A 27987-nucleotide genomic window follows, 5' to 3' on the forward strand; every position below is an offset into this window, starting at 1 on the left:
ACCTGGTGGGTGTCCCAGAGGCTTTCTGGAATTAGTCCTGCTGGATTCCTGGAGTGTGGACAGTTCTGGTGGCAAACACTCCTTCCTTTTTCCTGCTGAATCCATTTAACGCCATGGGGCCTTGATCCTCCTCACAGGGGACATTTTAAAAATGGACAGACATGTAGAAGTTGGAGATGGAAAAGCACTCTTAGGAGAGGTAGCCTGTCCAGTGGGAGGGGTGCTGGCCTGGGATTTTTGAGACTTAGGTTTCGTTCTCAGCTTTACCACTAACCTGTGTGATTGTGGGGAGGTCACTTCCCTACTCTGTGCTTCTGTTTCCCCCTCTCTGTCTTGTCTATTTCAACGGTCAGCGCTTCGGGGCAGGGGCCTTCTCTTACTAGGTGTTTGTACAGTCCCTAGCACAAAGGGACTGTAGGTGCTACTGTCATGCAAATCATAATAATCCAGTCCATGTCCCTGGGGCCAGTGCAGGATTTCTCCCTATGCCGTGTTTCTAGCATTTTGTACAGTTGACGGAGGGATGTCAGTTGCAATGGATTATTTTTCAATGTTGATCATTGCAGAATTGTCCAGCTATAGGGTCCCTTTCTGGGTTTATGCTGCCCTCTAGTGGATCTCTTTTACTTGGGAAAAACTTGACCAAACCAAAACGTATGTACAGGCGAGTCTCCTCTTACACTGGGGTTACGTTCCGCTGTCCGTGCGTAAAGCGAAAATCGCGTAGACTCAAAATTACATTGAATGTAATGGCGGGCGGTATCGCCCGCACTACAGGTACAGTATTTAAATTAGTTTTCTCCTTTTATTTTTGTTTTATTTTGCCGACTGCGCAAAGCTGAATTTGCGCATGTTAAATGCGCGTAAGATGAGACTCGCCTGTAAGCGCTATGGGCGACTGGAGTGGGGGCTTGCAATGGGTGGAAGGAGCTTGGCAAGCTGTGATGCTGAAAATGCCCTTGGGGAAATAGTGGAGAGCAAATTAGACGTGACTTAGCAATCAATTGGGGTAGTGTATTGTATTGTCCTTTCTCTCGGCACAACATTAATATGAGGAAACCATGTGGACACAGTTGGGATCCAAATAACTGTGTGTTTATTAACTATATACAAACATGCAAGGCCTACCTATGTATACACACTACTGCTCTGCTAGGTTCTGGTGGCTTCTGCAGTAGAAGTCAGGGAGGTCAAGTAGAGGGATATTTAAAGGCAAACTACCCAATTCCTATACATTGTGCAGTGGAAAAGGCCCGTGTGGCTTTGGGCTGCTGATGCCGAGGCGTGTCATTACAAGTCGTCCCCTTCTATATATGCACTGCTAGTGCAACTCCATCTGAAGTATTGTCTTCAGTCCAGGGAACCTCACTACCACAGGCATAAAGACAAGATCGAGGAGTTCAGTGAGAGGCAACAGAATGGTCATGAGGTTGGAAGGGTTCCTTTATACGAAGGTTAAAAGAGCTAAATATGTCTAGCTTGGCCAAGGGATTCCTGGGGTGGGAATCTAAGCCTTCAAACATCTGAGCATCTACATGCTGAGGAGGGCGAGGAATTATTGAGGGGTGGGGGGTTTCAAAGGAGTACAATAACATCACCTAGCTCCTACATAGCACTTTTTTCCTCCGTTGATTTCAAAGTGCTTTCCCGAGCAGGTCAGTATGGTTGTTCCCATTTTACACATGGGGAAGCCAAGGCATGGGGACAAGAAGAGTTGCCCAAGGTCATCCAGCAGGCCAGTAACAGAGATGAAACTAGAACCCAGTTCTCCTGAGTGCTGGTCCGGTGCTCTGCCCACTGGGCCGCACTGCCCCTGAATGAGGCTAGTGCGGCGTAATGCCAATTGGGAAGAAAAGAGGAGGGTATTGTGCTGAATGTTGTGGGGAGGGAAGAAATTCCTGCCAGCAAGAGCTCTTAGACTTTAGACTAGTCACCCGGCCAGTGGTGGCAACCCCCGAAGGTTTTGAAAATTTAAGACTAAACAAGAATGTGCACTACGTATTGTAGAGAAGAATCCTGCACTAGCCGTTGGGGTGGAGGAGATGGGCTGACCGATTTCTCTAGCTCTCATTTCTATGACTTTGTGAATGTGCTTTCTAATCCTCCTCAGAGCAGGAAGTCCAGTCTAGGGGTCACAACAGAGGGCTGAGCGCTAGAACTTCCCAGAAGTAACACCAGCCTCCTGTTTGGCCTTGGGCAAGTCCCTTAACCACCTGAGTACAATGGGGATAATTATTGCCACTCTCCTAAAGGTGATGGATGGAATAATGAATGCATGATTAAGACAAAAACAGTCAGTAGTATAAGAAATACATGAAGGCTGATGGAATGCAGCCTGGTTAATAACACCTACCTCTCTTTGTGCTTTTCATCAGTAAAGATCAAAGCACTTTACAAAGCAGGTAAGCGTCATTATCCCCAGCAATGGGAACACAGAGGTGAGCTGACTTGCTCCAGGTTATCCAGGAGGTCAGTGGCAAAATCAGGAATAAAAGGGTTCCAGAGATCCAGTCCACTCACCACACTATATTCTATATTGGATATAAAACCTGAGTGTGTTTCCTTAGCTGCATTGTCTAATGTGCACATGTCTGTGAGTGTGTGTGTGCACATGTATGTATGTATAGGTTTGTACATTCCAATGCCAGAAGGGACCATTGTGATCATCTAGTCTGACCTCCTGTATAACACAGGTCACAGAACTTCCCCAAAATCATTTCTAGAGCAGATCCTTTAGAAAAAACATCCAATCTCCATTTGAAAATTTCCAGTGATAGAGAAATCCACCAGGACCTTTGATAAATTGTTCCTATGGTTAATTACTCTCACTGTGGAAAAAATTACCCCTTATTTCCAATCTGTTTTTGTCTAGCTTCAACTTTCAGCCCCTGGTTCATGTTACACTTTTCTCTGCTAGACTGAAGAATCCATTTTCAAATATGTGTTCCTCACGTAGGTACTTATCGATTGTAATCAAGTCACCCCACTAACTTTCTCTTTAAGCTAAATGGATTGAGTTCCTTGAGGCTCTCACTATAAGGCATGTTTTCTAATCCTTCTCATGGCTCTTCTCTGAACCCTCTCCAATTTGCCAACATCCTTCCTAAATTGGGGGTACCAGAACTGGACACAGGATTCCATCAGCGGTCGCACCAGTGCCAAATACAGAGGTAAAATAACCCCTACTTGAGATTCCCCTGTTTATGCATCCGAGGATTGCTTTTGGCTACAGCGTTGCACTGGGAGCTCATGTTCCTCCCAAATCTTTTTCAGAGTCGCTGCTTCCCAGGATAGAATCCTCCATCCTGTAAGTATGACCGACATTCTTTATTCCCCAAATTGACTTACATGTATAATCTGTCTCTTACACATCACTGAGGATTTCCTAAATGGGATCAGAATCAAGCCCGTGGTTTGCAGCTGGCAGTGGGCCTTGGATTTCCCATTCTAACCAGCGGCTCCAGTGATGTAATAGAGGGAGTTATCATAAATCCCTTGTCTAAATTCCACCACCAGATTAAAGGGAGGTTTGGGGCTGATTGGCCTGTCTCTGACAGCATTCAGCCCTTCTCTGGGTACAACTAAATCATCCCAGCTAGGTGTGATTTGTATCCACGGGGCTCATTTAAAAAAATAATCTCTGAAAAGCAATTTTGTTGCCTTTGGCCTGCACCGGTGTCAGGGATTTTAGAAAAAACAATGCCCTTGGGAAGGTTATCCCAGGATTCCTCTGCAAGCTCTTCACCCTCTGTTTCATATTGCACAGCTTCAGCGGGGTGCTCTGTGGGTGAATGAAGAATGAAGTTTAAGCGTTTCCAGCACATGGCACTTAAATCAAGTGTCTTTGCCAAGTGGTTAGGCCTCCCTTCTTGGCTAGGGTTAAGAGAGCGTGTTTGGATTTTAAGTGGCAAAACCAGTTAATAGATTCCTTCCTGCATCCTCCCTCGTCTTTGCAGGGCGCGCACACACAGACCCCAGGGGTTATCATAAAGGTAAAGGGAGAGGAGGAGAGACACATCTGGGGAGTGCCTTGTTAAAATACAGGTGACCTATCACTAGGGCCTCTTGTAATTCTGGAGGCAAAATGTCACGTGACACAGATGCTGCCCCACATACCATGCGACAAGATGGGGCACTGCCCCATTTGCCACCTGTAAATTCCATGTTACTCTCGTTGGTGCCATTGCTGGCTTAACGCTAGTGTGATTCTCCATTGACTTCAGTGGAGTAACTCCTGGCTTACAGAGGTGCAGTGACATCAGAAGCAAGCCCATGGATTTCAGCCAGTGATGGGCCTCCCCGACTTGTGACTCTAGAGGGCAGCAGGGAGCTGCTGAATGGCTACATCTGGGGGGATTGTGGGCTGCTGATGGAGATGAAGATCAGTGACCTGTAGCTGGATTTCTTTATGGTGAATTACTGAAAATGTGCTATGCCACCAGGGATGCCCCCCCCCCCTTTTGGGCGGTGGGGGTGGATTTTGGTTTGGTGGCCAAAAACTATTTCAGAAACATGGTATTGTATATGGCCTGTAGCAACTAAAGGTCCCACAGCATTTTTTTGAAACCGGAAAGGAACGTTTATGTTGGTATCCTGGCAAAATTCCCATATGGGTAACTACATTCTATCTACCCCAAAATTCCCCATGCAGCGTCAGCGGGATGTAGCACTGATTTGTTGTGTAGGGTGGTTATGCACTGTTATAACAGTTGCCATGTTCCACTCCAGAGACAGCTGCATTGTTTGTTCTCGTAGATTCATAACTGACAAAGTGCTTTGGAATGGAGGTAAATTTAAGGTATTAATCTAGTCAAGAGAATGATTTGCTATGCTGGAGAATGTTTCAATTATTTCTCCCCGGGGGTTCCTCCCCAAATTGGCTTGTTTGATAATCTTGGTCCAAGAAAACTCTAGAGAGAAGAGACTTCTTGCTTCTGCTCCAAGGTGGTTGTGGATCTGACTTCTCTTTCATCAGGAGCAAGGACTCTAGGAAAAGCCCCTTCTCCCCCCCATCTCCATGCCTGGAGGCTTCCCAGCTCTGATCTGAAGGGACTTACATTTCACCTCCATACTGAGGGAATGATGTCTCTAATTTCACCTCCCTTCCTCTGCCGAGGCTGAGTATCATTTCATAAAAATAACACAGAAAGCAACTAGACTCTGGGAAAAAAAAATAATTATGGGAAAAACAAATCAGTGCCAAAGGGGCTTTTGTGAAAATATCAGGTTTGGAGAGAAGGCTGCTGAGTTTGGGACATGCGCCGTTCTGTCCTTTCGCTGAGCAGGTTAGGTCTGCAATACAATCTCAAGCATGTTTATTTCCTTTCAAACCTCTGGCTTCCCATGGAAATGCTACCCTCCCCCATTTATTAGGAAGTGTTTGGGTATCTTTTCCCTCTTTGTGTTCAGTGTGTGTGTGGGGGAAACACATTATTATGCTTTATTTTCTCAAGAGTTTTCTCTCTCAGCCCTGTTTTTTTTTTTTATGTGCTCCTAAACGTCATCACTTGAGCCGTCTGCCTCTGCTAGCCCCTTTATCCCACTCTTAATCTCATCTGTAGACTGCAGAATTTGCAGGGCAGGTTTGTTTGATCATTTATTTGTAAATTCCTCCATGCAGGGCCTCATGTCTGTCTGTCTCTCTTGTAAAGCGGTGTGTGTACATTGATGGCACTAACAATAAATCTGTAGGAGAGGGAATTTTGATCTTACTCGGTCAATCCTTGGTCTCTCTGTGGAGATAGTGCCATTTGTGATGGGAGTTCATGTGATGTGGATGTGCATTCATTAGGAATTGGACAGCAACTCACCAGCTGACTTCATGAGGGGTAATAACTTTTGGTTAGGAGGCCAGATTTGAACCACCAAACTAGAGAGGAAAGGGTTCATGTTTTATTAGCAATCTACCAAGTCAGCCTAGTCACGCCTCAGTAATGATTAGCGCTGATCAGAAATGTTCGGATGAAACCATTTAGTTTGAAAATGCCAATCCATAGAACCCACCGTGTTTCTTGGAACCATCTTGGATTCAATGGACTTTCAGCGAATCAAAGGCAGGGTTCAATGGGAAATTTGCGTGGTTTCCTGCCAACTCACCGGGTGGGCTGCTGGGGGAGCTTCCTCTTCCAGTTTCCAGGCTCTCTGCCATGGAGTAGGAAGTGTGGAAGTCCTGGGATGAGCTCACACAGTCCATGGATGTGGGACTCGGGGGCCAGCTAGGAGTCCAGCAGCTGCTGAGTGAAATTGACATTTATTACTGAGACAAGATGGATGAAGTAATCTCTTTTGCTGGACCAACTTCTGATGGTGAGAGAGACAAGCTTTCATTCCTGCTAATTCAGAACAAAACCACATTTTGAAATAACAAAATTTCCCGTGAACCGGAAATCCCACGTTTCAGCCAGCTCGAACAAAGATGCAAGGTAAGCATGCACTGATGCAATCTAATGGCCCCAAGATGTAAAGTTTGCAGATATCAGCATTTCTTATGCACCGCCTGTAGTAATAACGATGTTAATGCAAAAAATTAAATTGGACTTACCAGTCAAACAGGATGACACTTTTGTTGGGGAGGATTAAAGGCTTGTCTGCGTTTTCCTGGAACTGGACAAGAAAGGTCAGTTTCTTGGAGGGCAAAGAGGGATCAGTGCCAGTTTAGTCTGGAAGGGTAAGAGGCTGGAATCTCTACAGATAGCTGCTAATAAATAAATTTGATCGGGAGTGAAAGGCTGGGAATAAGAAGGTCTCTAACCATGAGAGGAGGGAGGTTTTTGGAACAGCCTCCCAATAGGAATAGAAGGGGCAAGAAACCTACCTAGTTTTACGATGGAGCTGGCTAAATTTATGAATGGGTTTATATGATGTGGATGCCTTCAATAGCAAGGGACTGGACTCTATGACTCAGGAGGTCCTTGCCAGTCCTATGTTCTTATGGATGGAAAAACGCCTAGCAGTGAACCTCAAAGAGTTGAAGACTTATTTGGGCCCAGAAGTTTGGATGAATCTCTGCATACTGCGGTGTCAGGATGGAGATTTCAGAGGGACAGCCTTTCTCAGGGCGTCTTGAAATGTAAGTAGGCGTGTGAGGAAGCTAACTAAACACTTCTGAACCTGAACATCAAACCAGTTCTAGTATGGGGAGTAAAGGTCCAATACGTTTTCTCTGATGCAACCAGCTCATGTATCTGTCTCTTTCATTGTACTGGGATTGCAGAATCTTACTAGCTAGAGATGGAGAAGACCAATAAGATTCCATTCAGCCCAGTTCCCAGAGGGCCAGTGCAGGTATGTTATTTTTTTCAAGTGAGTAGTCTGGTCTGGTTTTATGTCTCTCGCATGCAGGGCTTCTACCACTTCCCTTAGGAGACTGTTCCGCACCCTCCTCGCACTCATTATTAGGGAGAATACTTTCCCTAATATTCATTCGTTATCCCCCCCTTCTTAATTTCATCCTAGTTACATATTAGTTTCTAAATAAGGTCAAGCAGCACCAGCCAAAACTAGTTGAATTGCATAAAATAGGGCGAGGCTTGGGGTTTATTGCAGATCTCATGCCAGGTAATGTTCTCTTTAAAGCTCCAGCTGCTGGAGTCAAGTGACTATGTTAGAATCTCAGCTTTCGTTAAAAAAAGTATTGAATTCTCCTGGTTGCAGAGAGAGGCCTGAACGTGCGGTCAAGTGCACCCGAGAGGTTTGGAAACTAGAAGTCAAACAAAAGACCCCAAATGTACAATTATTTTGGTAAGTCTCATGATTTTTAAGCCAATCTCCTGACTTTTTGGGGGGCCTGACTCAAAATAGTTGAATGTGGGGGTTGGTAATACTGGGGCTGTCAGAGGGGGGGCGGGAAGAAGTGATCCTAAAATCAAGGGTATGTCTAGACTGCAATCAGAGGTATGACTGCAGCCCCAGGTAGGCACCCACTCTAGCTAGCCTGGCTTAATTATAGCGGTAAAGATGCAGCAGTGAAGGTTTCCCTATGGATTGCACAAGCCCACCTGGAAACTTACTTGCTTTGCTAGCCCATACTGGGGTCTGTGCTGCTGTTTTCACTGCCATTTTTAGCCATGTTGGCTAGGTCAAAGTTAGCGCAGGTACACCTGTAAGAGCTGCATTTTGCACTTCCGATTGCAGTGTAGACGTCCTCTCATAGAAATAATAGAATATCAGGGTTGGAAGGGACCTCAGGAGGTATCTAGTCCAACCCCCTGCTCAAAGCAGGACCAATCCCCAGACAGATTTTTGCCCCAGATCCCTAAATGGCCCCCTCAAGGATTGAACTCACAACCCTGGGTTTAGCAGGCCAATGCGCAAACCACTGAGCTATCCCTCCCCCCTGAGTGTAGCAATCCTCTGCCCTGCAAATGATGGCTCTGTGTGGTACTCAGCACCATGTTGAGGCGGGTCAAACCACAGCTGAGATGGTATAGCCTTGCCCTAGCCGGAGGCTGCAGTGAGAAATACCCACTCCTCCCCTCTCTGCTCCTTCCCTTTCCCCTGGGGCTGACAGTTGAAGCTAAGCTGTCAATATTTGTTTACAGCTCTCTCTTCCCCATACCTAGCAGGTCCCGTCAGCCCAGGGAGTGCCACTGTTGTCAGTGAAGCGCAGCGGAAACTGTCCATCTGTCTGAATTAAACAGCGCGGACGTGCTGATCCATGGAGGGCTAGATTCTGCATCTCCAGCCTCCTGGTTGAGCTGGTCCAGGCGGGGGATTGTTTTCTGAACAAACACATTAGCGTGTCTTTGTTTCTCTTAGCCAGAAGGTGGCCTCAAGAAAGTCAGCTTCACACTCTCAGCCGTTAGATAAGCGGAGAAAGGGTGGGTTTTTGCTGCCTCCCTTTCATTAATCTCCTTTCTTTGTCTCCCCATCAATCCCTGCCTTTCTCTCTGTCTCTTTTCAGTCTCAGCTGCCATGTCAGTCCTTGGTGCTCCCATCCCTCCCTGAGCTGGCTGCAAAATGAAGATAAGCGCTGGACCGGGAGCCATATAATAATAATACTTCGTGCTAGAGTGGGTCAGAAATGGGTGTCCCTCCCGCACCCCCATGACAGGAAAATTTAGACTTTTTGTTGAAACATCAAAAACCGCAAAAGAGAATGTGGCTGAAAACTGCTAAAAAAAAAATGAGGGGTAGAAATGGGGTTTTGTGTTCATTTTTCCAACCAACTAAATAAATAAATCCACATTTTTTTCTGTAGAGACTTCCATTTAGTCAAAAACCCAATTTCCCATCCAAAGACGTTCCAGCTGAAAACTTTCACCCACCCCTGCACAGCTCTTACAAATCACCTTTTATCCCTGGATCTTGGAGTGCTGACTCTGAGAATTAGTTTGCCCAGTCCAGTGCATCCTATGCATCTTCATTCCTATGCTGTTCAATCCATGAGCAAATCTGTTTATTTGTGATTATATTTGCATTCCAGTAGGAGTTAGAGGCACCAGCCTCACGTACTAGGTGTTGCACACAGGTAATCCCTCCTCTGCTTGTTTTTTCTGCTCTCTGTTAATGTCCGTCTTCATTTGACCCTGCAAGTCAGTGGAAGTGAATAAGCCAGAGGATTGACTACATGGTGTCAGTTTACTCATGGATAAAACTGAACTGAGGCTCTGAACTGAACCTGCGTTCTAATCCTAGCTCTGACTTTAGGAAAGTCACTTCACCTCCCTGGTCCTCAGTTTCCTCATCTTTAAAATCAGGTAATGATTCTGCTCTCCTTTGTAAAGTGCTTTGAGATCTATGGGTGTGGAGAAAGTAAATAAGGAAGTGTTATTTACTCCTTCTCATAACGCAAGAACTAGGTGTCAACCAATGAAATTAATAAACAGCAGGTTTAAAACAAACCAAAGGAAGTATTTCTTCACACAACGCACAGTCAACCTGTGGAACTCCTTGCCAGAGGATGTTGTGAAGGCCAAGTTTCAAAAAAGAACTAGATGAAGGTCCTGGAGAATAGGTCCATCAATGGCCATTAGCCAGGATGGGCAGGGGATGGTGTCCCCAGCCTCTGTAAGCTGGGAATGGGTAACAGGAGATGGATCACTTGATGATTACCTGTTCTGTTCACTCCCTCTGAAGCATCTGGCACTGGCCACTGTTGGAAGACAGGACACTGGGCTATATGGACCTTTGGTCTGGCACAGTATGGCCATTCTAATGTTCTATCTAAGAGCTAGGTATTACTACTATTTCCTTGTGCTTCTCTGACTCTCTCTCTCTCTCTCTCTCTGCATCCACCTGTTATCTCTTGTCCTACTTAGAGTTTAAGCTCTTTGGGGCAGACGTGGTTTTTGTTCTGTGTTTGTACAGCACCTAGCACACTGGGGTCCTGGTCTGTGACTGGAGCTCCTACACGCTACGGCAATACAAATAAATAATAATAATAAATCCAGGTAGGCTTCTTGCTCGGATCTGGTGCTAGTGATGGCGGGAGAGGGGAAGATGGGTGTTGAGGGGTAGTGGTGTTAAGGGAGTTAGGGTTGGTGAGGTTGCATGGCTGGGTGGTTAGAAGTGCTGGGAAGAAAATGAACAGACAGTGACAGTGGAGACACCCACACATTAGAACTTGGTTTTACAGATTACCTTCTGAACTCCCAGCCTCCCAAAGCACACTGCACTGCATTGGATTAGATGTTGGTGATTATTTTTGATGTACCATGAGACAAGGTTCAGGCCAGGGAAGAACAATAACTTCTGACCCCAGTAAGCAATTCCTCCTGTGGCTTGAGCTGTTTGGGGGGATTTTGCAGACAGGGTCGCGATAATAGTGCTGCCTGTATTGTCCCATCCCTTGTTTTTGCACACGGGGATGCTAGAACACTTCGTGCTCATGGGATCCTTTGGCATGCCTAGTTTGCAGAATTTCAGATTGAATTTTTCTGTGGCATTGAGGCTCCGAGGTGTCCCTAGCTTCTGTTTGCCAGAAGCTGGCAATGGGCAACCGGGGATGGCTCACTTGATGATGACCCGTTCTGTTCATTCCTTCTGAACCACCTGGCATTGGCCACTGTCGGAAGCCAGGATGCTGGGCTCGATGGACAATTGGTCTGACCCAATCTGGCCATTCTTATGTTGGTATCGTCCGGGGCTCCAGCAGTACGGCTATCCCGGACCCTGACTTAACTTTCAAGTGCTTTCCATTCTCTTTCTAGCAACCGAGCTGTTCATGGGGCAAGCCCCATTATGCCTCCTGCAATTCCAGTTTCCTCATGGCCTAGTCCAGGGGTAGGCAACCTATGGCACACGTGCCGAAGGCGGCCCGCGAGCTGATTTTCAGTGGCACTCACACTGCCCGGGTCCTGGCCACGGGTCCGGGGGGCTCTGCATGTGAATTTAATTTTCAATGAAGTTTCTTAAACATTTTAAAAACCTTCTTTACTTTACATACAACAATAGTTTAGTTATATATTATAGACTTCTAGAAAGAGACCTTCTAAAAAAGTTAAAATGCGTGACTGGCACGCGAAACCTTAAATTAGAGTGAATAAATGAAGACTCGGCACACCACTTCTGAAAGGCTGCCGACCCCTGGCCTACTTTCTTCTCACTGCTGGGAAACATTGAATCTAGAGGACTGACAGCTTCCTGGAAAGCAGATTCCCCTTTACTCCCTGTTGAGACGACACTGCTACAGACTAGGGACCGAGCGGCTAGGCAGCAGTTCTGCAGGAAAGGACCTGGGGGTTACAGTGGACAAGAAGCTGGATACGAGTCGATAGCGTACCCTTGTCACCAAGAAGGCTAGCGGCATTTTGGGCTGTATAAGTAGGGGCATTGCCAGCAGATCGAAGGACGTGATCATTCCCCTCTATTCGACATTGGTGAGGCCTCATCTGGAGGACTGTATCCAGTTTTGGGCCCCACACTACAAGAAGGATGTGGAAAAATTGGAAAGAGTCCAGCGGAGGGCCACAAAAATGATTAAGGGGCTGGAGCACATGACTTATGAGGAGAGGCTGAGGGAACTGGGATTGTTTAGTCTGCAGAAGAGAAGAATGAGGGGGGATTTGATAGCTGCTTTCAACTACCTGAAGGGGGGTTCCAAAGAGGATGGATCTAGACTGTTCTCAGTGGTACCAGATGACAAAACAAGGAGTAATGGTCTCAAGTTGCAGTGGGGGAGGTTTAGGTTGGATATTAAGAAAAACTTTTTCACTAGGAGGGTGGTGAAGCACTGGAATGGGTTACCTGGGGAGGTGGTGGAATCTCCATCCTTAGAGGTTTTTAAGATCAGGCTTGAGAAAGCCCTGGCTGGGATGATTTAGTTGGGGATTGGTCCAGCTTTGAGCAAGGGGTTGGACTAGATACCTCCTGAGGTCTCTTCCAACCCTGAGATTCTATGACACATTTTGAGACGAGGCTGTCTGTAATATGCAGGCCTAAAATCACAGTTTGGTTGTGTCTCGCTCTTTACCCAACGCAAGCCATCTGCACATGGGGTTACTAGGCAGTATAGACATACCCAGTGTGAGCAGCGAGCAGGCTCACAAACTATTTACAGGAAAACCTGTTGAATCCCTGTACTTTTCCCTGTGAAGTGCTTACTTCACCTCCACTTGACACCAGGCTCCAGATCTCGAGTGGAGAATTACTTTCCTGGAGCAGCCGTTAGATGTTCATTCGCAGGCTGGAACGTTAGCAGCTGTTCCATTCAGAGCCGGGATGTTATCCAGGACACGTTCCTTTCTGTTCTCCTCCCCGCCACTCCTTCAGAGGCAGGAAAACCATTCCCTTCTAAAGGCTTTTATATCCTAATAAACGCCCGGACTCTGAAGGCACCCAATCCATTTACGGAGGCCAGAGTGAAAACGGAGACTGGCTCCCTTTCTCCTGTCTGCTTTAGCTCAGGTGACTGGGGGGGATGGGACCCAAATTGAAGTAGGGCCATTAATAGGTTTAATGACCCCGTTTTCCCTTGATCTGGGAGGGCGGGGGAGTGAATCATGTCGCTGTAAACTCACTGTATTGGCAGCCAGCTGCCTCTGTCTTGCTCGTAAAAGGGGCTGCGGGGATCTGCATTTTGTTTCAAACCTGGGAAGCTACTTGTCTTTGAAGGGAGCCAAGGTGAAATGGATGGACGCTGCGCACGCCACATGCCGGAGCTGCCATCTCCACGGCACGCTGCACTGGGAACCTCACGGGGCGCTAAAGGACTGCGGGGGGCGGCACGTCCAGAAAAGCCCTTTACCTACTGTTTTTTTCCAACGCACGCAACTGGACTTTTAGTGTGCGGTAGCAGGATCTGCACGGCAGCAAGCTAGTGCACTGTCAATCAAAGTGCTGTGTAGATAAACCCTGTGATAGCACTTGTGGGGGAGGGGGAAATCCTACCAGGGACTAAGGCAAGACTGTTCCCTCTACTGTGTTTTCAAGGGTTTGGGCTCATAGGAGATACCAGATCAGACAACGGCCCATCTACTGCATTTGTCTGTCTCCTAGAGCAGACATTATCACCTGCTCAGAGAGACGTATTCAATCCCTCAACCAGTGCTTTACCCAGTACGATAGTTAATATAAGACCCTAGGGTTTGCCCTATTGGTCTATCTAGTCTGGAACCTCTTGCTATTATTATTATTAAATCTTTATGTTTTATTAGCATCCCAAGGCCCCAGATGGGAAGAAGGGCCCATTGTGATGGGTGCTGTGCAAACACCAAAAGAGATCACCTCTTCCCCCAAATGGCTATACTGGCCCCCACATCATTGATCTGTTCCCCTGACTGTAGTCAATACATAATGCTTCAGAGGAGCTGAAAGACCCAAACCAACCCATGATGTAACAGTCCAGTTGTGCAGTGCCTAGCAGATTTCTGTCCAACCCCTCCGGTGATTGGTGTATATCCTGAAGCCCAAGACTTGATTATCCTCATCTTAGGGTGTATAACTGCAAATGAACTAAGTGATCTCCAGATTCCTCTGTTGTCTCTTGTCTTATATTTGGATTGTAAGAGGTCTGGGGCAGGAGTCATCTTTTGGTTCTCTGTTCGGGCAGCACCTCACCCAGTGCAGGGACCTGGTCCATACTGAGGGTTCTTAGTTGCTATGGTAATACAAGTAATAAATAATGATGGAGCTTCACCATCCTTTCCTTGGACAACTGCCTGTTCCGCGGTCTAGAAGTCCTCACTGGGATCTTTGTTCTGATATTCACCTTTGATTTCCCCCTGCTCAGTTTCAGCCCCATGCCACCTGGCTGGGTCCTATAAGATGATTGTGGGTGGGGGGTATCAAAGGCCAGGGCAGGCCATGCACCACCCATGTTCCATCCAGAGGCCCGTCCCTCCCTTCCCCTCTACCCTGAAGCTGGTGGAGGCCTGGGGCAGCCCAGGGCAGTGCTGGAGGGGCTGGCCCAGCAGTGGGTGGGCCAGCTGGCACAGCTGGGGTGGGCAGGCTGGGGCCCCTCCAGCTGTGGGGGGAGGCTCTGGTGGGCAGGGGTGGGGCCGGTGGGCTAGCCTCCCCGAAGCAGGAGGGTTCACCTCCTGCCCATGAAGCTGATGATGCGGGGGGATGTTTTGTTTCATGTGATGCCCGAAACAATAAAAAAAAGAAAGAGAGAAGAGAAAAGAAAAGCTTCAGATCGAAAAAGATCAGAGGACTGTGGGCTGCAGGCATGGCTTTCCCGAGGAGCATGGCGAAGGGCCAGTGAATGCAGGCAGAAGGCTGGTAGAGCAGAGGCCCATGGAAGAAGTGGGGCTAGCCTGCTGCAGGCTAGCATGGTCTTTCCAGCGCTCACACCCCATCAGCAGGCTGATCTGTGTCCAACATGGGGGCAGCTTGGCCCTGGCTGAGCACTGGGCTTGGATCTCTGTGGACTTTGGGTCAGAGCTGTTTTCCGTTCTGGGGATCACGTTGCCCATAGAAAGGGCTGTGTTGGCCAGGTGTCTCGAATTCACACCTTTGAGGGAGCGGGATGGATTTTTCTGTTAGCGTTACTGGCAGGTTTGCCGAGGGCTTTGTTGTTGTGGCCAGGAGAAAGGGGGGCAGGTGCTTGGTGCCTAGCAAACAACTGGACGCATGCTTGTTTAACGGGGATTAATTGCTTGGCATGTGCGTCATTCAGCAATCTTGCTGCCTGGCGTTGTCCTCATTCGCCGTCCTGCCCTATTATTTAGGTAACAGTAACGCCTATAAGCCGTAATCAAGATGGGTGGGGTGGCCACGGCATGGGTGCTATACAAAACATGAAGCAAGAGGCGCTCCCCCAGGGAGGTGAGAGCCAAAGGGAGGGAGGGGGAACAGCGGCAGAGAGAGGGGAAGTGACTTGCTTGAGGTCGCCCAGCACGTCGGTGCAGAGCCGGGAACAGCAGCCAGGCCTTCTCACTCCCAGTCCCGCTCCACGCCCTGTGCACGAGCGTAGGGATGAAATTTTCAGAAGTGTCTATGTCCCACTTTCTGAAGTGACCTAGCCACTTAGGAGCCTACATCTCATTGAAAGTCAATTGGCCTTAGACTCCCAACTGGCTAAATCACTTCTGCAAATAGGACTTAGGCATCAAAGGCCCCGATCATTGGGAATTAGGCACCTAAATAACTGATCTGTGCCTAAGTCACTAAGATACTTCTGATAACTTTACCCCTGCCTCTTAGCAGGAAGCTATCTCTGTTCCTCCTGGTCGCACAATGAAAGGGGGCTACCTATCTCCCATACATAGGCACCATCATTTGAGTTGTCGGGGGGATGCTCCACAGGCCCCACCTCAACTCCACTCCTTCCCACAAGTCACCACACCACCTCTTCCCACCCCCACTCCATCTCACCCCGCCTCTTCCCATCCCTGCTCCACCCCCACCCCACCCTGTCTCCCGGGCATGCCCCACCCTTCCTCCCAGCACCTCCTGCACGCTGTTGAACAGCTGATCACTGGCGGGTGGGAGGCACTGGGAGCAGAGGCAAGGAGCTGATTGGTGGGTGCTGAGCACCCGCTATTTTTTTTTTCTGTGGGTGCTCCAGCCCCGGAGCACCCACGGAATCGGCGCCTATGCTCCAGGAGGGTGCTGCTTGCCAGAATGTTAGGAGCAACTTATGAGGTTTGCATGGTATTTTCCATAAAAGCAAGTCCCTAAGTCATGGCTCCATGTGAGTTAATTCCCTTAGTGACAGGCGCAGAGCATCTGAGTCAGCCGAGAACTCTCTACCTGAGACCCGGGCAGCCCTCCTGTCCCCCCCCCCACAGGCAGCACCCAGCTAGACAAGTTTAGCTATGCACGTTTTGACAGACACACGTCTGCTGAGCCATGCACCATCTACAGTGGCACTTTAGTGATCTAAGGCATTGTCTGAAGCGTAAGCAGCTCACAAGTCGGTGAAAAAACCCGCAGCTTGGGAAATGCTGGCTTTTAAGGGCATGAAAAACGCATAGAAATGTGCCTCAGGTGACGTGTATCCTCAGGCATAGCTGGAAGAAATATGCATTAAAAGGCCGAGTCCCTGGCAAGAGCGTAGATACACACCCAACTAACCTTCACCCAGGCCAGGAGTTGCCGGGAAGCAGATGTACAACAGTGCAATATTTCACACCTATACTATAGCCCCTTCTAGCCAGTGGTCTCCAATATGCTTTACAAATTCTAATGAAGCTTTAAAACAGTAGCTGTTGTCCTCTAGGCCTGTGCAGATCGTGAAAATCAGGCACAGCAAGTTAAGCGACTCGTCCAATGTCATGGGGCAAGTGGGAATGCTGGGAACAGAGCCTGGCTCCCAGACCTGTCTTTTAACCATTAGACGTGTTCCCTCTTTGATATGGGATCTTGACACGCTCAGAGGTGTATCCAGCGCGGCGCATGGACACTCACGTTCTGGCACAAGCTAGGGTGACCAGACAGCAAGGGTGAAAAATCGGGACAGTGAGTGGAGGGTAATAGGGGCCCATAGAAGAAAAAGCCCCAAATATCGGGACTGTCCCTATAAAATAGGGACATCTGGTCACCCTCGCACAAGCAGATACGAATGGCCCTTTGCACGTCCAAGCCCTAGAATGCTAGTGGGGTGGACGCGTCACAGCCCCAGGGAGGGGAGGCAAAGGATCGGAATTGCTGTTTGTGTTCCCAGAAGCTAGAGTACGACTGTATAAATAAACGTGAGAACATGGGTGGTGGAAGCAGCGGGCTGCCGCATCCCCTGGTTTGAAGTGGGTTTCATCAGATACAGGGTTTACAGTTTGGGTCAGTGCACCCCCACTATACAAATTGTACCAGGTGCCGAGAGAGCACACAGGCAAACCTGTCAGTAAATATTTCCTCCTCGAGCTCCTGAATGCTGGGAAGTTGTGCAATTCTGAACAGCTCCTCCAAAAGGAAACATTTTAATTCCAGGCAGTTCACACGAAGGTTAGCTCGACAAATGTTACTCTTGCCATTAAGCAAGGAGCCCCTTGCGCCTTCCCTCCCCAAAACTCCACTCACCACCCAAGGTCGGGGTTAGTTTATCCCCTCCGACGTGCGGTAAATCTGACGGCATAAATCATTCCCCTGACACCTGCACTTCCACCTTCACGCTTACTGCTTTGTTTTGCCTTTCGCTGAGAAGTCCGGTCAGGTCCAGGAAGTGGAACAGCTGCGATGGGTGTGTTGAAAGCACATTTCCCACCCCTTGTCCTCTTCCCAGCTCTGCTGTCTGTGGGTGGATATGGCTTTAAGACCGCTATGGTTGATGAGTGACTCTCACCCAACCTCTGCCCTCTCTGGTAGGTGTTGCCTGGGCAGTAGAGGTGCTCAGTTTCAGAACTGTTGGTTCAAGGGCTTCCAGGGAAGCCCTTCCTTTGTCTCCCTTTTTGGCTGACTTGACTTTTAAACCTTCCTGCTGCAAATGAAGGGGACTGGGTGGGGTGTGAGACACCGGAGAAACGAGCCTGGGCTTAAGAGGCAAAGACATTTCAGAGTTATAAGCCACTCAGATTGCCCATGTTTAACCACAATTAGCTGCCTCTTGCCTATATGTCCTACAGGCTTTTATATTTGTTTGTGTTCTTCGAAGGGTGGAATTACTCATTCTGCTTGGAAACAGAACCAGCCTGGGGCTGCTGAACTTTGCCCCCCGTGGTCCGGGCCTGGTAGCAGCCACTGGAGTAAGGCTAATCTACACCATCTGAGGATCTGGCCCTTTGGTGGGTACAACGGTAGGGCAGAAGACTTGATGAAGGTTGCCTAAGAGTGTCTTGCCACCACTGGTTTTTGTGAATGGCACCAAAATCTGCTCATGAACCTAGGAAAACGATTTACTTTGACACTTCATAGAATCATAGAACTGGAAGGGACCTCAAGAGTTCAGCTAGTCCAGTCCCCTGCACTCATGGCAGGACTAAGTATTATAGACCGTCCCTGACAGGTGTTTATCTAACCTGCTCTTAAAAATCTCCAATGATGGAGATTCTACAACCTCCCTGGGCAATTTATCCCAGTGCCCCCCTGACAGGAAGTTTTTCCTAATGTCCAACCTAAACCTCCCTTGCTGCAATTTAAGCCCATTGCTTCTTGTCCTAGCTTCAGAGGTTAAGAAAAACACATTTTCTCCCTCCTCCTTGTAACAACCTTTTATGTCCATGAACACTGGTATCATGTCCCCTCTCAGTCTTGACAAAAGACAATTGTTTTTTTTCTGTTTTGACTGAAATGGTTTGATGAAATTGACACATGCTCATGAACCGTTTTGGTCAAGGTGAATCTCCATCGTTTTGTCAAAAAAAAAAAGACATTTCGGCCCAAAAATCTTCACACAGCTCTGTCTTACTAGTAGAGAGATGAATTGCAGAAGATAAAAATGGGAACCATCCAACAACACTGTAAATATTGGACCATCCAATCCATTTCCTTGTGAATGCAGGATTGTTCCCTGCAGTTGGTAACTGATTGATTGAAATGAAAGGCAAGGATAAACTGGAGATGGGGAACAACTATCTTGTAATGAGATCACACACTGAGGAATAGTCTCCCAAGGGAAGCAACAGAAGCTGCATTTCTTGAGACAAATTGCTGCAGAACATACCGTGGTCGTTGGAAGCAATCCTTCATTGACCTGGTAATGGAGAAGAAGTTCAGATAGAAGACGCCTATCTCTGATATCTATAATTCAAGGAGCTTCTAGGATTCTAACTTCTATGGGTATGCTTACACTGCAATTGGACACCTGCGGCTGGCCCGTGCCAGCTGACTTGGGCTTGCTGGACTCGGGCTAAGGGGCTGTTTAATTGCTCTGTCGATGTTCAGGATCAGGCTTCAGCTGGAGCTCTGGGGTCCTCCCACCTCTCAGGATGCTAGAGCTTGGGCTGCAGCCCAAGCCCGAATGCTACATCACAGCCTAGCCCCAGCCTAGCAAGCCCAAGTCAGTTGGCACGGGCCAGTCGTGGGTTTTTAATGACAGTGTAGACGTACCCTGTGCCAAGGAGGAGTTGTTAGCTCATTAGCTCAACAGGTGGGGATGCTTAGGAGACAGATGGACAAGTTGGTGAGCAATAGAGGCCTTCAAAGCCAAAAGCTCCCCTAGCTAATTTTCCTACTTAATCTAAGGGATCAGTGATTCACAGCTGTTCACTCTCTCCTTCCTGGAAGAGTCATAGATTCTAGGACTGGAAGGGACTTCGAGAGGTCATCGAGTCCAGTCCCCTGCCCTCATAGCAGGACCAAATACTGTCTAGAACATCCCTGATAGACATTTATCTGAGCTACTCTTAAATTCTCCTAGTCACTTCTGAAAATGCAGACCTACTAGCACAGTTGGGGGCCATCAAATTTTGGGTGCACAACCTGAGATTCCTTAAAGGGAGCTGATTTTCAGAAAGAGATGGCCATAGACGCCTAGATGTGAAGGCCAGACAAGGACCATTATATCATCTAGTCAGATCTCCTGCATGACACAGGCCAGAGGACATCCGTGATCTTTGCATTAAGCCCGTAACTTCCAGTTGAGCTGGAGTATGTCTTTTAGAAAGAGACCCAGTCCTGATTTAAAGACGTCGAGTGATGGAATATCCACCTTGTTCCAGTGGCTACTTGCCCTCACTGTTAAAAATGTGTGCCTTATTTCTAACTTGAATTTGTCAAGCTTCAGGTTCCCAGCCAGGGGATCTCATTATGCCTTTTCCTGCTAGATTAAAGAACATCCATTAGGAGAAAATTAACGTGGCTCAAACTGCCCCACCAACTCCCATGTTCCCTCCCCCAAAAAAATCACTAGTTGCTTTTGAAAAAGTAGGCCATAATTTCTAAGTAGGCCTCCATCTCTTTGTTTATCACTCTTAAGCTCCTGGGATGGGCTCAAGGCTGGCTCCTGTCAGTTATCACCTTTGACCCGAGACAGGAAAGAAACAGTTTGTAGGACTGAGCCGCATTGTGGCTTTTGAGGTTTTAGAGAATTAAAACAACAAATTGTCCATTTCTGTGAAACTGACACTTTGCTGGAGCTCCCAGAGGAATCCGAGCTCCCAAGCCAAAATCCGAAAGAGCGGTGGGAGAAAAATCAATCATTTTTTTCTAAAATACTACCCTCGATACTTTTCCTTCCGCAAATCCCTTTTTGGCTCAGATTTTAACATTTCCTTTTCCAAGTGACACAGAGATGCAGACAAACAGCTGTCTTTTTTCCCACTCCACTCAGTGCAGCTCTCAAGGACAGGGCATTGTATTCGAAACCAAAAACTCTCTCCTCTAGTCGTTTTAATAGAGAGAAATACTATGCTGGTTGCTTAACTAAAGACCTTTCCCAACCCAGCAAATGTTTTTTTGAACTTAATTGGATTTGCTCTCCATATTTCTACAGCTTTTATGTTTCTTATTTTGTGTTTTTTATAGGAAACATCTGTCTAAGTGGGAACCTGCCTTTGCTTAAGACCCTCTAAGAAATTCTGCTCCTAGATTAAAGAACATCCATTAGGAGAAAATTAACGTGGGATCTCCCAGCAGATCCAGGTTTGTCTTCCATTTTCTATGCCACAGAGGTGGATTAATCCCCACCAGATACAGGATTAGACCAAGTGAGGGACTGAAACATCAGTGCGGGACTGGTGCTGAGGCAGCGGGTCTGGGAGCTAAGGGGGTAACTGCTGGGAACAATTGGCATATGATGGAACCCGCATCTTGAATTTCTTCTGGGCACTAAATACCTGGGATGAAATCCTGACCCCACTGAGGTTAATAACAAAGCTCCCAATGACTTCAGTGGAAGCCGAAATTCACCCTGATGGGTTTCATGTGGTTAAGGAATGGAAGCCGTCTATTGACGCTTTCACTGTAACTAACTAGGTTGCCAAGAAGAGGGAAAGTGATAAGCCATCGTCAAACAGCTGAAGAAAGCGGGTGCCCATCAGTTTACTGTATCTGCAAATGAGTCTCCGAGGGAACGGTGTAGAAGCTCCTGTTGTTTGAATCATTTAATTTCGATGGGAGAAAGCACTGGAGAATAGACTGCAGGGGGGGAAGGAACAATCCAGCAATGGACGGGGAATGGGCTAATAATAATAAATAGTTACATACAATTAATCTACGCAATTAGCATACGTAATTCATCTCGACTTGATTAAGTACAGTAGGCTCTGAGATTTTCAAAGCTGGGCAGACGTCTGAGCCACATAGTTCCCCTTGAAAATATGAACTCTCCTAGCTGACTTTGAAAGTCTCAGACTGGCTTTTCCATCTTTCACTTCTGCAAAACCAGCACTCAAGTGTTTTGTACCCGTGATGACGATAACATACGTAGACGGTGCATCTGCCGTTTCCTCCCTCTGAGGCTCTTCCAGCCCTTTGCAAACAATGAATTAAGCATCTTGCACAGTTGCAAGTGGAGGAAAGATGAGCCCAGGGAGGTGAAGTAACTTGCCCTAGGGTCATGCAGCAAATCTGTGGCTTGAACACAGGTCTCCTGACTATGTTTTTTCCACAGAATCGTCCTTCCTCATTCTCCTGGCAGCTCAAGAGTAACCTCTGGTGTTTTTTCAGGATGTGCTGGGTGCTGTGCAAACATCAGGTAGCCCCTGCCACCGGAGACCTTATAGTCCAGGTTAAAGACAAGGAGAGTAACACAAGCAAATGTGTAGGGATGGGCCCACCTGCCCTTTTTAGCGCTGTCTTATGCTTGTAAAACCACTAATGGCACAGGCTAAGATTTTCAAAAGTGATCAGTTTTGTGGCCTGGAGTTTTGGATGCCTAACTTGAGACACCTTAAAGGGGACCTAATTTTCAGGCTGCGGGTCCTGAGTGCTTGCTGACAATCAGGTCCCGTTCCGTGCCTCAGCTTGCCCATCTGTAAAATGGGGATAATGAACCTTGACCACCTTTGTAATATGCTCCAAGATCTACTGATGACAAGCACTAGATAAGAGCTAGATGATGTTATTTGTTTCTTTTATTATTTGAAGGGCTGTCAAGTTGGGCACTCACAATCACTAGTCATGTATGACCAATCTTGGCCAGAGCAGTTTTCTTGCAAATCAAAAGCAGCAAACCAGCTTCCTAAGGGGGCAGTAGAATTTTGTAGGCTGCTTTATCTGCGCATAAAACCAGTTGCGTGCTTCATCATTTCCACCAGGAACTTGGAAAGCGTCAGAACAAAGCGGTGGCATATCAGCTGTCCCTCCCCAGGCTGCTGTCCGGTCGGCGGCGTGGTAAAGGATGACGAATAGCAGGACGCTGCCCGCATGTCCATGCGGGAGCTCTAACTGCCCGCTGAGTTTCTGCCTTGCTGTTGTACGATGTTACACGAACATTTTAATTTGTCTCATGAAGCACGGCTGACAAATGGACGGATCTGTTTGTGAAAAGAGGATTGGCTACTGATGATTTACAACGAGGCTTATGCACACCAGCTCAGGAGTGTTTTAACATCATGGTCTAATGGTTATTAATTCGGCTGGAATTTACGGCAATGCCTTTAATCCTGATGGACTCGTTGGGTATTTAATATAAAGATTCTAAGTGCTTCTGTGGGATTTTCTCCTAGAACTTGGCATTTAGCTAAAAGGCCCGTGTACGGCAGCTACTGTTTCGTTGAAGGCTTCTCTGTATTTTCTCCCGTTGGGCAATCATTGGGCCAGATTCTGTGCTGTGTCTCCAGAGAGATGGATCGCACAGAAGGCACAATCCAGGCAGGGTCAACGTGGCTTTATGCCACCTTTGCTGCCCAGATACCAGGCTGCTGCATGGGCCAAAATGGTCCCTGGCATAACTTAGAGCAGCCCCCAACGGCTCCAACTTATGGCAACCTTTTCTGGGAAGCAATGCAGCTCAGAATCTCCTTAGCATTGAGGACTACGGTTACTGCCCTTCCTGCCCCAGTGCAGCCTCTACTCCTGGGCTTGTGAGGATGGCAGTGAAAAGTCAATTACGTCCGCTCTGCACTGCTCTGCTGAGTTCTACCCGATCGCATAATGCTCTTTGTGGCTCCGATCCACTGCTGGATCGGTGCGTAAGGGTAGAAGTGGGGGTCCGGAATGGGTCTCATTGAATATTAGGGTACAAGAAGTCCGGGAGGGGTGTCTGAATTTTGAACGCAGACCACTCCCCCTAAATTGGCTCCAGGGATCTGTAAATCTGTCCCCCTCTTTGTTTGGCCTAGTTCACAGCAGTGTGTGGTTTTACTAAGGTTTTTAATTTCCTCTCCTTTTTGTGCTCTGAAAGTCATTTTTCTCCCCCCCTCCCCTCCAAGAGCCACCGAATCTCTCATATTCCAGGTTTGCTCTGGCCCTGTCTAATCGATCCCTGATCCAGGCCTTTTCCTCACACAGGTTGATTTTTTTTCCCCCCTCCCTGGCAAGCCAAAGTTCAGCCATGTGTTTCTGTTTAGGGGAAGTTGGCCTGACAGTTCCAGCCCTCCTCCTCGGTGGGAAAGACTTTTTCCAAAGGCCTGGAAACGTGTGAAGGCTGCAATCTGACTCCTTTGGCTTCCACTTCCCGGCAGAAAAAGAACCGCCGGTGCCAACATTTCAACCCTCCCGGGGAGGCTGGAAATATTTAGGACTCCGTCCAAGGATCAATAAAAGAAAGAACAGGCCAGGATTGTTGGGCTCCTTCAAACAATAAATTCCCGGCCCTGGGGATTCAGCGACGGTGAGGAAGGCCGGTCCAGAAGGCCGATGTCGCCATGATTCTTGGGGCATCGCAGTCATGCTGGAGAATTCAGGCCCCGATGCCTTAGAAAGCCCATTGCTGCAGAAGGGAAGAGACAGGATGTTCAGTTAATGCCGGGTGAGTATGTGTTCCCTATGGACATCCAAGGGCAGTAGTCCCCGGTTCCTACTGAAAGGGGGTAATTAGGTTAACCTCAGGTATGGGATAGTTGTGGCTCTCTCAGGTGTTCACACATTGTTTATCTGTATTAATGGAATGCCTAGTAGTCCCAGTCATGGGGCAGGCCCCCGCTGCGCCAGGCGCTGTACAAACACAAATAGTGCTTGTCCCAAGAGCTTACAATCTAAGTATAGCTGGAGACATCATCCTTGTGTGGGCTCAGAGAGCGAAACCCCTTCCAAGGAAAGAGAGGATGAGGCTGTGAATAGCGTCTCCTCTCTGTATGGGGAATAATTCCCCACTCTTTGCTCTCTGGCTGCAACTGTGGTGTTAGTGGATTGGGCTGGGAGTTGGGAGACCAGGGTCCTAGCTCTGCCACAGACTCGCTGTGTGACCTTGGGCAAGTCCCTTAATCTCTCCGTGCCTTCATTTCCCCCAGCTGTGTACTGGGGATGATACTCGCCCCTTGTAAAGCGAGTGGCTAGCCAGGGATGAATGAGCGCTATCGAGGTACTAAGCTGTGGGGGCGTTTCAGGGGACGCAGCTGCTCGTGTACCTGTGTCTCCTGTGTCTCTGCGGCCTGGCCCATCTCTTGCTGCTGGAGACCGAGGAAGGTAAAGCAGAGCAGAGCATGAAATCCAGAAACACTCTTTCCCGGCTATTTCCACAGACACCCAGAGCAGTTGGCATGTACTGGGCCCCCAACTCTACCTTACCTGGCCCCCTGGATCTAGGATTGTCACCAGCAGTCTGCACCAGTCCCACCCTCCCCGTCACTCCAGAACTGGCTTCTTGATTGGAGATGTGTTGTGGCCCAGTGATATCTGGACCAAGAAGAACTTGGCAGTCTAGGTCCAGCAGAGCCCCATCTTCCCTGGTGCTTCAGGTTGGCCAGCTCATTGGGGTGCTTGCTCTCGAGCTGGCATCTTGGCTTGGTCCCATCTTCCTGGCATTCTAGACTTGCCAGGCGCTGGGTGCATTCGCTGGGAAATAGCAATCAGAGCTGATGCCCTTTCCTTGGTTCTTCTCATTTGCCATATTTCTGTTATATTTGTCTAATGTTATGTTCACAGCATGATTAGCAAGTAGATGAAAACATACACCCTCTTGCTGGAAGATTGCCACATAGCACAACTTTATTTCTTAGAATTCAGAATGATAGCACCCAAGAAACCAAAAACAGAGAGAGAGAAAACAGGCTGCTCCCTAAGACGGTGAGGGCACAACTCACCCCACCCCACCTTTCTTTAAACCTGTTTTTTTTCCAAACTGAATCAGATGACCCAGTTCACATGGATTTTGTCAGAGCGCTGCAAGCAGGACCAGGAAATTCCTCACACGTATTGATGGTGTGTCACTGTTAACCAGTTTCCCAATAGGCCGCCTTTAGGAATTCATGTTTACCCAAAATGGGGGGCCGTGAGGCTCCTCCCAGCATCCGGTATGCTAAGGCCCCAGGACACTCAGGAACAGTAGCCTGGACTGACTCCATTGTTCCCCCTTTCCCAACTCCCCCAGCCCTGCTGTGTCCAGGCCCTAGTCATTCAGGGACTTACACCTCTCTTTCCAGGTCTCTGCGTAGCCCAAGGCCCTCGGTCATTCACTCAAGGAATTGGTCTGAGCTGGGATAACCCATGTTGGAATTTGATGGATGAAAGAAACAAATGGATGGTGATGATGATACATGGGAAACCAAGGACCCTTTGAAACTCCTTTGGCTTGCCAATTCATGTCCCGGTCTTCCCCTGTGACGGATGGAGAAGGGTGACCGAGTTATCTTTCTTCTGAGCTAGCAGCTTTATTCTTTTTCTCGGTGCAATCTGGAGCCCCTTAGCCAAAAGTGAATCCAGCTGCCAGGCAATTTCATCCATTTATCCCGTAGGATCTTTCTCTGTCACCAAACTTGACCACTGTCCAACAGCCCGTCCCCACCCCAACCCCCCGGCTGCTCTCTGTCATTCCCCTGCATCTGTTTGTCTTCCACCCCCCTCGATGTACAGGTTGTGTGTGATGTGCGCTTGGGCCAGCCCCCTTTCAAGTGCTTGGTTGTGTGTTTGGCTTCCCTTTCCCTTTTCTCTCCACACCCCCTGCCTACCCCCGTTGTGTGCATCTCTGGCTGACCCCCTTCCTCTCCGTCTGTGCTGGCTGAAACGAAGAACACGGGTCACCATCTGTGACTTCCTTTATGAGCCAAAATTGTTGGGGTTTGGCTTCTGTTACAGCTGGTCTGATGCAATCGCTTCCTCCCTGTCCAACAGAGACACCCTGGGAACGAGGAGGAGAAGAGAGGCTTTCCCCAAAACCTTTGAGGTATGGGGCCTGAACGGGTCTAGAGATTAGAATCCAGAATTGCATAATTCACCACTGGACCTCCTCCAGCGAGGAGATCTGCACCCACGGAGAAATTGACAGGAGTTGGAGGTGAGGCATTTTCAGTGCTTATTTCTGAGGCCTTGTCTACACTAAAAGAACAGGAGTACTTGTGGCACCTTAGAGACTAACAAATTTATTAGAGCATAAGCTTTTGTGGACTACAGCCCACTGCTACTCTGAAACTTGTCTACACTGGCATTTTAGCCCAGACTGTAGCTGCTGCAATGGAGCAAACCCCTAGCGTAGGCCCAGTTTGCACTACCGAAAATTCTGCTGCACCGCTGCAAACTGTCTACACTAGGGCTTCGCCTGGGTGTGTCTTAAATCTCGCTGTGGGTGAGGCCGAAGGGTATATCTGTAGTGGAGTTGGAAGGTGTCAATTACAGCTCGGGTAGACCTACCCCTGCTAGCTGGGATTGAGCGGATGTGCTAAAAATAGCAGCCTACCCATGGCTAACTGTCACAAGTACGTACCTAGGATCTTCAACAGGATTGTATTGAGGGTGACTCCCCTCTCTGGCCTTTGCAGCTCTGTGGCTATTTATAGCGCACTATTTCAGTTGCAGCTAGCGTGGGTATGTCTACTCGAGCTGGAACTTGTATCTTCCAGCTCCAGTCCAGACATACCCTTTGGCCTGGCCTCCATCAAGTTTTAAGATACACCAATGCAAAGCCCTCGCGCAGAAAACTAGCACGGATATGCCCTCCCAAGCTGGCAATTACACATCCAGCTCCCGTGTAGACATACCTTAAGTGACGTGGTACCAGGAGCGCTGCCAGCTTTTTTGCCGCCCTAGGCGGCGGAAGGTCCCGCCCCCGAAATACCGCCGATGACCGGGGCGGCCGAAGATCCGGCCGCCGCGGTCGCTACCCCCCAAATGTTAGTGCTCTAGGCGACCACCTAGGTCGCCTAATGGGTTGCGCCGGCCCTGCGTGGTACCAGAGACAATCAAGACCTACTCTGATCTAATCACCGTGGATCCCAGGTGCGCAAAACCCACCTATGATAATAGAAGCTAAGGAGAATGAGGAGGGCGATTAAGAGGAAGCAGAGGAAAGAGACACCCCTGAGAAATCCTTCAAAGGGCCAACTGCCATCAAAACCGTGTTGCTCCCTTGGCCAGCGCTCTGTGCGCACAACTGGTAAACAGCTGCCGAGCCTCTCCCCAGAGGTGGTTGCACGTCACTGGTGCGCTTCTGAAGTTTACTGCCTTGTAAAGGCGTTCGGGGGCCCCTCCGGATGAAAGGCTCACTGTTAAATGCCAGCTCATTATCACTAATGTTGTTGTTAAGTTCCAAGTGAAACACTTAAGGCCCAGCGTCCTCTAATGACGGGATAATTAGAGAGGCGGCTCGGTTGCTGTAGTTTTACAAGGCTGTAATGAAGCTCTCACAGGGCTGGG

The 27987-nt window shown here is 48.3% G+C and overlaps 1 long non-coding RNA gene across 2 annotated transcripts; it reads left to right on the forward strand.

Annotated features, from left to right (window-relative positions):
• Positions 1-6164: 6164 nt before the first annotated feature.
• On the forward strand, positions 6165-10287 carry LOC128829264 (uncharacterized). 2 transcript variants are annotated; one of them, XR_008443311.1, is made up of 4 exons: positions 6165-6422; positions 7214-7284; positions 7654-7740; positions 8903-10287. It is a non-coding gene; the product is annotated as an uncharacterized LOC128829264 (long non-coding RNA). The 2 variants fall into 2 exon arrangements; XR_008443312.1 differs by lacking the exon at positions 7214-7284.
• Positions 10288-27987: the final 17700 nt, after the last annotated feature.

This window comes from Malaclemys terrapin, chromosome 25 (assembly GCF_027887155.1).
Source record: "Malaclemys terrapin pileata isolate rMalTer1 chromosome 25, rMalTer1.hap1, whole genome shotgun sequence".
Lineage (NCBI taxonomy): Eukaryota > Metazoa > Chordata > Testudines > Emydidae > Malaclemys > Malaclemys terrapin.